This window comes from Myripristis murdjan, chromosome 17 (genome assembly GCF_902150065.1).
Source record: "Myripristis murdjan chromosome 17, fMyrMur1.1, whole genome shotgun sequence".
Classification (NCBI taxonomy): Eukaryota; Metazoa; Chordata; class Actinopteri; order Holocentriformes; family Holocentridae; genus Myripristis; species Myripristis murdjan.
The window spans coordinates 17,849,292-17,861,507 of record NC_043996.1 but is presented as its reverse complement, the minus strand read 5'-3'; positions in this window follow the sequence as shown (position 1 = coordinate 17,861,507).

Here is a 12,216-nt window from a genome sequence, read left to right as displayed (position 1 = left end):
TCCTGATGAACACTGACTAGTCAACATTTTGGTACGTTTACTGTGTTACATGTGAAATCCCATTAGTCTAGTCAGTAGAGTCACAAGGGAAGATTCAACAGCATTCCTTGAATGTCTGTGGTCTACATGTGTAAAGCAGTGAGTAACAAGTATAACAAAGTTTCAGCAACATGATATGACAAGCAAAAGGTAATTTTGTTTTTTGTAGACAATGGGATCCTTCTCTCTCTTTCCGCCTCTCTCTTGGCTCCTCCCCCCACACCATGTGTGTGTGTGTGTGTGTGTGTGTGTGTGTGTGTGTGTGCGAGCGCGCGCATGTGTGTGTATAATGCTCCTATTCATGCATAAATAAACCTTGTCACACTTAGCCATCAGACAGAAACATGGTTGCATTTGTTGTGTACTGCTTGCTCCTGATGCCTTTGCTACCTTACAATGATGGTGAGTGGAATATCATTAAATATTAACTAGCTTGATCAAAATTTATTAGGGCATTACCAGTCTTACTCCTCATTTTGTATCATTTTTTTTTTTTTTTTTTTTTTTTTTTTTTTTATTCAAAAGGAATATAATACCACAAAAGCTGCTTTAGCTGGCATTGGTATTCTTATGTGTTGCAATAGATTCACTGCATTTTTGATAGCAACAACTTAAACTTTAACACAATGACATGTCTGAGCAATTAGTTACAGGTTCAAGTATTACTAGTTACAATTACTATTACTATTACTGATACATTGTTGAGATTCATACAGCAGCAGAAGTATTTGATTTAATGTTTGATGGCTTATATATCAAAATTATTTAATCACTGAACAATTAAATTATCCAGTCCTTTCTATCTACTATGTATCTATCTATCTATCTATCTATCTATCTATCTATCTATTTATTTATTTAAACAAATCACTGAATGCTGAATAGGTCTGAGCGCTTTAAGTGGCGTGGCCGTCACCACAATCCTCCTGGCACAATGTATCATGTTGATGATGGACAATCAGTGCTAATTACACTAAACTGAGTGAAAGAACTGTTACTGTACATTAGTACTTGCAATAATTAATGACTAGGCTGTTGTCAATATGATTTCATGTGTGAGATTAAATTATGTTTCTCTAATATATTGTATACAAACTATGAAGGGAAGAATGTCATTCTAGGTGTGACCATTTGCAGTTCTCAATTGTCTGAGATGAGAAGCTTGTCAAATGTCAAACCTGAAGTGATCGCTGTGATAGCGTGCTAGAATATTTTTTATAGATCAACTTGTCTGACAACCATCTATCATGCAGCAGGAAAGACAGGGTTATTCTCTGTAAGTGCTACTATTACTGATCCAGACTAAATGTAGCTGAGGGCAAAGGAGTTGTCAGTATCTGTTGGCATGGATGAGCTGTCTCTTTCACTGTAAACCTGAACAAAGGCTCGGTTCAAGTTTTTCTGGATTTTTTGTCTAATTACATTCATGTTTCCTCTTATTTCCTTGAATGTTTTAGCTCAAACAACAACTACACATCCTGAATTCAGCACAACAGATACGCAGCAGACCAGCTCATACACTTCAGTTTCTGCTGCAACTCCATCTGTTCAGACCCTTTCACCAAGCTCCACCTCAGTCACAGACACACCGTCAGTAACTTCAGGAGTTACAATGACTCCTACTTCCCATTTGAACTCCACAAATACATCCACAGTAGCTCCATCCACCCATGCCAGCTCCCATCCATCCAACACAACAACTTCCGCAACCACCTCACCTCCACCATCCTCAGCTACATTTAGTTCCCTTCCACTGGCCTCAGCTGCATCCACCCAAGACTCTACAAACACCTCTGCCACCACCAGTCCACTTGACCTGACCTCTGCCAACTTATCTGGGGACCTTAACACCACGGACACACAGCCACAAAATACCTCAGAGATTCCTCAGACTGGAAATTTGACCACTGCCAATCCGGCTACAATACCTGCAGTAGTGGGTGAGTTACTGGTCATCAGATATCTTTTTATCTAAGACAAATCACCTCCACAACAGTCAGTTTAAACTGATATGTGGCATAAGCAGTTATCAAACAGTACATAAGCCTGCAGCACTGAAGGTCATGATCTTTTAGTTTGACTGTGTGCTCCAGGCTGCTCAGGTCCTCCTGTGTTGCGCTGCTCTGTCTAATCGCATTTCATTTTCTCTTATTTCCTCAAATATTTTAGTTCAAACAACAACTACACATTCTGAATTCAGCACAGCAGATACCCACCAGACCAGCCCATACACTTCAATCTCTTCAACCTCTGCTACAACTCCATCTGTTCAGACCCTTTCACCAAGCTCCACCTCAGTCACAGACACACCGTCAGTAACTTCAGGAGTTACAATGACTCCTACTTCCCATTTGAACTCCACAAATACATCCACAGTAGCTCCATCCACCCATGCCAGCTCCCATCCATCCAACACAACAACTTCCGCAACCACCTCACCTCCACCATCCTCAGCTACATTTAGTTCCCTTCCACTGGCCTCAGCTGCATCCACCCAAGACTCTACAAACACCTCTGCCACCACCAGTCCACTTGACCTGACCTCTGCCAACTTATCTGGGGACCTTAACACCACGGACACACAGCCACAAAATACCTCAGAGATTCCTCAGACTGGAAATTTGACCACTGCCAATCCGGCTACAATACCTGCAGTAGTGGGTGAGTTACTGGTCATCAGATATCTTTTTATCTAAGACAAATCACCTCCACAACAGTCAGTTTAAACTGATATGTGGCATAAGCAGTTATCAAACAGTACATAAGCCTGCAGCACTGAAGGTCATGATCTTTTAGTTTGACTGTGTGCTCCAGGCTGCTCAGGTCCTCCTGTGTTGCGCTGCTCTGTCTAATCGCATTTCATTTTCTCTTATTTCCTCAAATATTTTAGTTCAAACAACAACTACACATTCTGAATTCAGCACAGCAGATACCTACCAGACCAGCCCATACACTTCAATCTCTTCAACCTCTGCTACAACTCCATCTGTTCAGACCCTTTCACCAAGCTCCACCTCAGTCACAGACACACCGTCAGTAACTTCAGGAGTTACAATGACTCCTACTTCCCATTTGAACTCCACAAATACATCCACAGTAGCTCCATCCACCCATGCCAGCTCCCATCCATCCAACACAACAACTTCCGCAACCACCTCACCTCCACCATCCTCAGCTACATTTAGTTCCCTTCCACTGGTCTCAGCTGCATCCACCCAAGACTCTACAAACACCTCTGCCACCACCAGTCCACTTGACCTGACCTCTGCCAACTTATCTGGGGACCTTAACACCACGGACACACAGCCACAAAATAACTCAGAGGTTCCTCAGACTGGAAATTTGACCACTGCCAATCCGGCTACAATACCTGCAGTAGTGGGTGAGTTACTGGTCATCAGATATCTTTTTATCTACGACAAATCACCTCCACAACAGTCAGTTTAAACTGATATGTGGCATAAGCAGTTATCAAACAGAACATAAGCCTACAGCATTGAAGGTCATGATCTTTTAGTTTGACTGTGTGTTCCAGGCTGCTCAGGTCCTCCTGTGTTGTGCTGCTCTGCTGGAAACTCAGGCTGTGTCAGAGGGTCATGTTACTGTGACGAGGTGTGTCTGCAGGCAAACGACTGTTGTGATGACTACACTGCCACCTGCGTACAATGTAAGTGGAGGTGAAGATGAAATTATGGAAGAAAATGTGGAGGAATCAAGGAGATTCTGTTCGGTTCATTCCTTTCTTCTTCACTGCAGCAAACAGCACTGTGCAGCCAACAGCAGCAAACACAACACAGAGCAGTACTACATCTACACCAGCAGATGTCAGCACAGCCTCGGAATCCACAGTCTCCACTACAACAGGTAAAATCGTCTGAAAAGAAAGGAATGAATCTCACAAACCGATAAGAAATGCCTTGAACTGATTCATTCACAATTCTTAAAAACATTGTGGTAATCACAGAATACGAATTTTTAGAGCAAATTTTGTTGTTTTTCACATTGCAAAAGACAAAAGATGATCCAGACTAAATGTAGCTGAGGGCGCAGGAGTTGTCAGTATCTGTTAGTATGGATGACCTGTGTCTTTCACTGTAAACCTGAACAAAGGCTTGGTTCAAGTTATTCTGGATTTTTTGTCTAATTACATTCATGTTTCCTCTTATTTCCTTGAATGTTTTAGCTCAAACAACAACTACACATCCTGAATTCAGCACAACAGATACGCAGCAGACCAGCTCATACACTTCAGTTTCTGCTACAACTCCATCTGTTCAGACCCTTTCGCCTAGCTCCACCTCAGTCACAGACACACCGTCAGTAACTTCAAGAGTTACAATGACTCCTACTTCCCATTTGAACTCCACAAATACATCCACAGTAGCTCCATCCACCCATGCCAGCTCCCATCCATCCAACACAACAACTTCTGCAACCACCTCACCTCCACCATCCTCAGCTACATTTAGTTCCCTTCCACTGGTCTCAGCTGCATCCACCCAAGACTCTACAAACACCTCTGCCACCACCAGTCCACTTGACCTGACCTCTGCCAACTTATCTGGGGACCTTAACACCACGGCCACACAGCCACAAAATACCTCAGAGATTCCTCAGACTGGAAACTTGACTACTGCCAATCAGGCTACAATACCTGCAGTAGTAGGTGAGTTACTGGTCATTAGTTACTGGTCTTGTATCTAATAGAAATCACCTTCACAACAGTCAGTTTAAACTAATATGTGGCATAAAGCATAAGCCTACAGCATTGAAGATCATGAGCTTTTAGTTTTACTGGATGCTCCAGGCTGCTCGGGCCCTCCTGTATTGTGCTGCTCTGTCTAATCGCATGTCATTTTCTCTTTTTTCCTCAAATATTTTAGTTCAAACAACAACTACACATTCTGAATTCAGCACAGCAGATACCCACCAGACCAGCCCATACACTTCAATCTCTTCAACCTCTGCTACAACTCCATCTGTTCAGACCCTTTCACCAAGCTCCACCTCAGTCACAGACACACCGTCAGTAACTTCAGGAGTTACAATGTCTCCTACTTCCCATTTGAACTCCACAAATACATCCACAGTAGCTCCATCCACCCATGCCAGCTCCCATCCATCCAACACAACAACTTCCGCAACCACCTCACCTCCACCATCCTCAGCTACATTTAGTTCCCTTCCACTGGTCTCAGCTGCATCCACCCAAGACTCTACAAACACCTCTGCCACCACCAGTCCACTTGACCTGACCTCTGCCAACTTATCTGGGGACCTTAACACCACGGACACACAGCCACAAAATAACTCAGAGGTTCCTCAGACTGGAAATTTGACCACTGCCAATCCGGCTACAATACCTGCAGTAGTGGGTGAGTTACTGGTCATCAGATATCTTTTTATCTACGACAAATCACCTCCACAACAGTCAGTTTAAACTGATATGTGGCATAAGCAGTTATCAAACAGAACATAAGCCTACAGCATTGAAGGTCATGATCTTTTAGTTTGACTGTGTGTTCCAGGCTGCTCAGGTCCTCCTGTGTTGTGCTGCTCTGCTGGAAACTCAGGCTGTGTCAGAGGGTCATGTTACTGTGACGAGGTGTGTCTGCAGGCAAACGACTGTTGTGATGACTACACTGCCACCTGCGTACAATGTAAGTGGAGGTGAAGATGAAATTATGGAAGAAAATGTGGAGGAATCAAGGAGATTCTGTTCGGTTCATTCCTTTCTTCTTCACTGCAGCAAACAGCACTGTGCAGCCAACAGCAGCAAACACAACACAGAGCAGTACTACATCTACACCAGCAGATGTCAGCACAGCCTCGGAATCCACAGTCTCCACTACAACAGGTAAAATCGTCTGAAAAGAAAGGAATGAATCTCACAAACCGATAAGAAATGCCTTGAACTGATTCATTCACAATTCTTAAAAACATTGTGGTAATCACAGAATACGAATTTTTAGAGCAAATTTTGTTGTTTTTCACATTGCAAAAGACAAAAGATGATCCAGACTAAATGTAGCTGAGGGCGCAGGAGTTGTCAGTATCTGTTAGTATGGATGACCTGTGTCTTTCACTGTAAACCTGAACAAAGGCTTGGTTCAAGTTATTCTGGATTTTTTGTCTAATTACATTCATGTTTCCTCTTATTTCCTTGCATGTTTTAGCTCAAACAACAACTACACATCCTGAATTCAGCACAACAGATACGCAGCAGACCAGCTCATACACTTCAGTTTCTGCTACAACTCCATCTGTTCAGACCCTTTCGCCTAGCTCCACCTCAGTCACAGACACACCGTCAGTAACTTCAAGAGTTACAATGACTCCTACTTCCCATTTGAACTCCACAAATACATCCACAGTAGCTCCATCCACCCATGCCAGCTCCCATCCATCCAACACAACAACTTCTGCAACCACCTCACCTCCACCATCCTCAGCTACATTTAGTTCCCTTCCACTGGTCTCAGCTGCATCCACCCAAGACTCTACAAACACCTCTGCCACCACCAGTCCACTTGACCTGACCTCTGCCAACTTATCTGGGGACCTTAACACCACGGACACACAGCCACAAAATAACTCAGAGATTCCTCAGACTGGAAACTTGACTACTGCCAATCAGGCTACAATACCTGCAGTAGTAGGTGAGTTACTGGTCATTAGTTACTGGTCTTGTATCTAATAGAAATCACCTTCACAACAGTCAGTTTAAACTAATATGTGGCATAAAGCATAAGCCTACAGCATTGAAGATCATGAGCTTTTAGTTTTACTGGATGCTCCAGGCTGCTCGGGCCCTCCTGTATTGTGCTGCTCTGTCTAATCGCATGTCATTTTCTCTTTTTTCCTCAAATATTTTAGTTCAAACAACAACTACACATTCTGAATTCAGCACAGCAGATACCTACCAGACCAGCCCATACACTTCAATCTCTTCAACCTCTGCTACAACTCCATCTGTTCAGACCCTTTCACCAAGCTCCACCTCAGTCACAGACACACCGTCAGTAACTTCAGGAGTTACAATGACTCCTACTTCCCATTTGAACTCCACAAATACATCCACAGTAGCTCCATCCACCCATGCCAGCTCCCATCCATCCAACACAACAACTTCCGCCACCACCTCACCTCTACCGCCCTCAGCTACATTTAGTTCCCTTCCACTGGTCTCAGCTGCATCCACCCAAGACTCTACAAACACCTCTGCCACCACCAGTCCACTTGAACTGACCTCTGCCAACTTATCTGGGGACCTTAACACCACGGACACACAGCCACAAAATAACTCAGAGGTTCCTCAGACTGGAAACTTGACCACTGCCAATCCGGCTACAATACCTGCAGTAGTGGGTGAGTTACTGGTCATCAGATATCATTTTATCTAAGACCACAACAGTCAGTTTAAACTGATATGTGGCATAAGCAGTTATCAAACAGAACATAAGCCTACAGCATTGAAGGTCATGATCTTTTAGTTTGACTGTGTGTTCCAGGCTGCTCAGGTCCTCCTGTGTTGTGCTGCTCTGCTGGAAACTCAGGCTGTCGCAGAGGGTCATGTTACTGTGACGAGGTGTGTCTGCAGGCAGACGACTGTTGTGATGACTACGCTGCCACCTGCGTACAATGTAAGTGGAGGTGAAGATGAAAATATGGAAGAAAATATGGAGGAATCAAGGAGATTCTGTTCGGTTCATTCCTTTCCTCTTCACTGCAGCAAACAGCACTGTGCAGCCAACAGCAGCAAACACAACACAGAGCAGTACTACATCTACACCAGCAGATGTCAGCACAGCCTCGGAATCCACAGTCTCCACTACAACAGGTAAAATTGTCTGAAAAGAAAGGAATGAATCTCACAAACCGATAAGAAATGCCTTGAACTGATTCATTCACAATTCTTAAAAACGTTGTGGTAATCATAGAATGCAAATTTTTAGAGCAAATTTTGTTGTTTTTCACAATGCAAAAGATAGTAATTCATGAGTTTATTTTCATGCATATCCACAGTATTTCGATTACACCACTGGGCCCTGCTCCACAGTGGGAGCCCCAGCCACAGTCTCAGCAACTACAATAACTGACAGCATGTAAATGACATTGACAACCCACCCTTCCCTCCAAAAAAAAGAAAGAAAGAAAGAAAGAAAGAAAGAAAGAAAGAAAAATTAGAAACTGTAGCTGATGTTTCCTAGCAAATTCAGACTCTGATTGGTACATTTTTGAACATGCCCTAGCTCCCATCACCACACAGTCAACACTGACAGACTCCCATGCAGTCCATACGAGTAGTAGGGCTGCAACTTCACCAGCAGATGGCAGCACATCCACATCTTCTGGGACAACCACAGCCTCCACCACTGGCGCACATGAAGGTGTAGTACCGATTCATTATCACTCATGTGTCTGTCAAGTGATGTAGGCCTACATAAAAACACTTTGCAAGATAAACTACCAAAAGCCATCTTTCCCTCTTCATTTTTCAGGTTCCAAAGCGATAATTGTCCATTTTAAAGTTTCTGTCTCATCTGCGCAAGGGAAAAATGGAGATGCGATTAGCAAGGCTTTAACTACTGTAAGTGCAACCTGCATGGGGTAAATACAGAATCTGCTTAGACGCATTGTCAAGCATATTGCCAACATGGTAACAGTGTCACAAGAAAAATCAAGATACATTATACCCTTGTTTTGCGTATTCAATGTGATTTTTCCCTGTTCTCATAGTTTGCATCCCAGGCCCAAGACTTCATCCAGCAAGACTGTGAGGCCTGCACCTTGAGGATCAAACACATTACTACCAAATGAAACCTTTGGGTGGACAACGTGCGCAAACGTGTTCTGAAAATAGCGCAGAAAGTTACTCTTTTTATGGGAATCATTTCTTTAATCAAAACAGTAAAAAGAAATCTTGACTAATTTATTTCCTATTTCAATCCTCCCAGGCTAATAAGGTAATTTAAAGCAAGTAATTATTTAGTCAGTGAGATTAAATGATTTTATTGAGACTGTGTATTTAGAGGCCTGGCAGGAAAAAAATGGAGCACAATGGTGTTGTTTTGCTACCATATAGCCTATGGCCGACACGTGTTGACCCCAGAACTTCAAGGGAGGTGGATGAGACAAAAATGTAATTATGAGGGAAGAAGAGGAAACAGATTCAGTGGCCCCAGGGACCGGCACAACCTCGAGCGGATAGTTCAAATTAGACAAGCGTTGTCCGGCCAAACCCACCTCTGACCCCGGAGATTTAATTGATCTGAGGCTCTTTAACTTCATGCAAAAATGTAAATAAATTTGAAATAGTGTTAGAGTGGCCTGTGCGTGGGGAAGGCGCTCGTACCTGTCCAGCCTCCTCCTCCCTTCTTTCTGCTCAAGGTAGTGGTGCAAATCAGAAGCGTGTGTGCTCTTAAGGGCCGTTTCCACGATCCTGCTGCGCAATCGAAGTTAATTCTGCAGGCTGAGTCTTGGGTTCACGTTTCGCCACAGCTTTGTAAACTCAGATCATATGGGGTCACTGGGAGGTTGAATTAAACCAGCCCTGTAGCTGTGTGTTGAGTCTCAAAAGATCAGTTTCAATGTAATGGCAAAGGAATGTCGCTCAGTCCTCAGCTCTGACGGAGTGGCTATTGCACGGAGCTTTGGCTCTAATTATAACCAATCTGAGAGTGACGTGTCATTTTGATTTTTTTCCCCCTCTGGAAGGCAGTTTATATAAATTTTACAAGCATGACTATTCGCTATTGTTAAAGAATGCTGTTTTTTTCTCTCTCTCTCTCTCTTTTTTTGGGATGCATACAATCAATTAATGATGTTCACTTTAGGGTCAAGAGCTGTAAATGATATGTGCAGACTTTTCACAATCAATGTCAGTGCTCATTATTAATAAAGGAATAAAAATGAAAATGTGAACGGAATCAGATAGTAAATCTAATAAAATAATGTATAACCCTATTGTAATCAGCTGTTTCAGTTGAGTTCAAACTGAATTTACAGAATGGCGAATGCAATAGCAGGTCACCACTATAAGTGAATTCTCACATGCACACATACACACACAATGTCCACGCTGTCCACACCATCAGTCTGTTGAGGTATCCATGGTTCCCTGCGGTGTGTGCAATGTTTAAGGCCCCAGTGTTATTGATCCTGATTGGGCCTCACAGGAGGAGATTCCGGCCTGCCATTGACCCACACTTCTCCATGTTTCCACCCTTCTCTCAGATCATCAGAGGCAGCCGTCTCCTCCTGCTTGCCTGCCTGCTTGCGTGACGGTTCTGATTGTCAGATGGTAGAGTAAAAGAAGGAGGAGGAGGAGGAAGGGAGACTTAGTACAGGTTTTGCAAAATCACTAGCAGGTCTAGTCTGAGTAGTCCGCATTGACGTTTTCCTGGCTTGGTGACTGTCAAAACATCCCCCAGTGCTCATACCCTCCTTCCTTCTCTTTAGCCAGTCTGCGGCTCACAGGCTGCTCTCCTCTTCAAAGTAAAACTTCTCTGCCACGGGGCCTGGGTTGAATTTTTGTGTTGACGGCAGGCCCATAGTTATGAACTCCTCGTAGGGGTCCCTTTTCACATTGTCGCTGCGAATGAAGCGCTTGAAAAGTGTCGCAGACAGGAAGAAGTAGAAGAACATGACAAACAGGATATAGAAGTAAGCATTGTCATAAGACTTCCTGGGATTGGAGGTGGTCGAGGCTGGACTGGTGACGGACAGAGGGCTCACGGTGGTACTGGACACGGTGCTGTTGTTTTGCTCTCCACTGATGTCTGCATCAATGTCTCTGAGAACCATTTGCTGGCACCTGGAAAGTAAGGCAAGCAGAAGAGTCCGGTTCATGGCTTTCATATCAAAATGGATTGCTGAGGAGAGACCGAAGACGAGTGGATGTCCAGAATCTTGAAAGGAAAAAAAATGAAATAGACCAAGCAACAGATAGAACAGGGACAAAGACTACTGAGAGAGGAGTAAAGATGGAAAGAGTGAGAGGCAGCGAGTGGCACTGCACCACTTTAGGAAAGGCATGCTCTGAGTCATGCAGCCACTCTTCAACAGTCTTGATAAGGCAACATTTCAGAGATAAACCCCACTCCTTTCATTTCTCTGTCCAATGCAAATAGCTTTCCATTACACAACCGCAGTCTGCTTTGGGGAATTATTTGTGCAATAGAATTGTAAACAATTTTGTTACTATGACACTCTCAACCAAATAATGGTAACAACTGAATTTGAGTCAATCATACAGTCCAGAAGTACTGATCTCCTGGGAAATGATAGCTCAAGCTATTTGCTGAAATAACACCCTCTTCTAAGTCTTTTTGTTCTCTAAAACATTTTTTTTCACCCTCCTTCCCTTGCGTTCTTTCCTTCACTTTCAATTTGGAGGCTTGGAGGCTGCAGAGATGCTTGGATTGTTGTCAGCTCCGGTCAAGTAGTCTCCTCATTTCAAAGAGAGCTGGGGTCAGAGGTTAAGTTGTCTCCAGTGTGTTGCTGCTTGACTGACACTCTGTTCCAAAGCAACCCCTTTGGCTTTTTCACTCATTGTGTCCTACAAGTTGAGCACTTGTAAAAAAAAAAAAAAAAAAAAAAAAAAAAAAAAAAACAGTGAAATGCGATCTTGCCTTGATCTTATCATTTACTGCGTTAGACACACAAAACAAGCGTAAACACATGCAAAGACAAACACACCGGTGCACACACATACACAAGAACATATAAAAACACACATTGAAACTCAAATACATAAATTGACTATATTGTCATTCATGCATGTGCAACCAGTTTATACTTGTACAGAAATATAATGTGAATGACATGGACAGCTGCAGGTACCTGATCCCCCTATTTTCCAAGAGAGAAGAAGAAAAAAAGAGGGAGTGATAAAACCGCACTGGTGATATGTGTAACTTGTGAAGGCTGAGCCAGCTGGGTGAACAGTGTTTTTCTTTCTGTTGGGCAACGGGAGCTCAGGAGCCACAGGCCTCTGAACCCTGGAGAGCCATGGCAGTGACTGATGTCCCAGTGTGTCTGTGGGCTGCTGGGCTTATATCATTTACAGGGGCTCTGCTTTAGTCATTAAGGGGTGTGAAGGAGCCCCTGGGGAGCAGGAATTTGTCCAAAAGGAGTGTTTATGAAAGGGGATATATTTATGATTTAGTGCGTGTG